Raw genomic sequence first — 1,868 nt, 5'->3', positions numbered from 1 at the left:
TCCAATTGCAATAACAAATGTGCTGCAAAGGTTGTGATTCATGAGTGAAACAATGCAGAGGAAAGAAACTTTGTTTGGCCGGTAATGATGTCCAATACTTTGGTGGAGGAGCCACAGGAGAAAAGAAATGCACAATGAAGGACAATGAATCCTTCCCCCCATCTCTGTTTCTTTCATTGAAGTTCCCTTGCAACATTTCACCCAACAGCTTACATTTTCTGTAGTGGAAAAATGCCAGATGTATCATCACTGGGAAAAACAACTTTTGACAACTCTATATAAAAGATATATAATACACTGTCTCAACTTTGACTACTCTGGCTGCAAAGTAGGAGTACAAATAACTCCACCATCAAAAACTGCATTTTGATTCCTTATCTTTGTAAGATTGGGTGCTTTAAAAAAAATAGAAATGGCAAGTGTGTTGTTTTAGAGAAAAGACCTTATGGTTTGTATTGCTCAACTCTCTAGTCTTGTCTGTTGGCTCCAGGTGCTATTTTCTGCCCAGCCAATCAGATCCAGGCTCTCAACAGATTTACCTGAGCATGTGTAAAACGTAATCTTGTTAATGTGTAAAGCTTAGTCTTTTCCTACTGATGAACCTCTGATGAGCTCACATGCCAGCAGCACAAAGCTTAGTTTTATGACCAACTCAAATGTTTTATCCCCAAAGGTGTCTTTGCTGCCCATTGATTTGAGACAACATTTCAAAACAGACAAAACCATAACTGGTGGTGAGAGGAGATTTACTTGATCAGTACAGCAGCAAACAGGGGAGGGGGTCTACGCCACCACTTGTCCCCCACTTGCAATGCTGTCCTTTCATCACTTCCCAGGAAACTCAACAAACGTAACCTATTGGCCTCAGGTGAAGATGCCAATGATGGTTCTTCAGTCTTGGCCAGGGGTAATCCTAACGTTGCAACAACCAGGAGCACTAACGAACCAGCAGTATTGACGATCCTGGCAAACGACCCCACTGAGGTTAAATAGCTGAGTTTCCCTACCAATCAGTCAGAACCGAAGAAGTCTCTTGGATGAGGGACGAAACGTCTTCCAGTATATTCAACCAAGTCCAGTTGTCCTTGACTTTAACCTTCGTTGGATAACTATGACCTGGATGACTGAGAATCTTCACAGACATACAGCAGCAAAGAATAGAGCTGATTGTTGAATGACAAATAGCGGAAGTTACTGAAGAAGCAAAAATGCACAGCAGTAGGCACCATATAAACAAGAAGTGTATGTTTAGGTAAATCCAAATCAAAGAAAGGTGCATGCAGTGGAAAGAACAAGGGGCCAAGACACTTTAAAGACACAGATTTGACTATAGCATAAAAATTCGCTCAGAAGTTTAGGTTTCTCCAGTATTCTGCAATGATGATCCAGAAATTGCTTTTTGACAAGAAATGTTAAGGTTTGGTTGGACAAGGACGGTTTAATGATGTAGCACATATGTGGGATCCCACATGGCCTCATAGCATGCATTGGTATCTTGGATGGGATGCTAATGAATAATTATCATATAAATCACTCACATGTGGATACACCAGCTTTAAATTCTCTGTGTCCTATAGCAGTCCAATGTAAGAGAGATTTGTTTCAATGCTGTTGCAATGTTTCAATACAGCACTCAACCACCAACTCTTGAATCACCAACAGCACAAAAATGGCATGTGGTTTTACCACTAAATGCGCCAAGCAGATCTTATCAGCTGGTTCAGCAACTTGAACCTGTGGTCTCTCAGTCACAAGCTTTCTTCTTCTTCCTTCAGGCCAAATCAAATATCAATGGATTGGTTATTACACTGAGCTCGTGTTTGGGGTGGCATGCTGTGCTGTTTGCCATCTGAAAAGTCTGGTCTCAA

Source organism: Micropterus dolomieu, linkage group LG20, assembly GCF_021292245.1.
Source record: "Micropterus dolomieu isolate WLL.071019.BEF.003 ecotype Adirondacks linkage group LG20, ASM2129224v1, whole genome shotgun sequence".
In the NCBI taxonomy this organism is placed as follows: Eukaryota; Metazoa; Chordata; class Actinopteri; order Centrarchiformes; family Centrarchidae; genus Micropterus; species Micropterus dolomieu.
Note: the sequence above shows the minus strand (reverse complement) of the source record.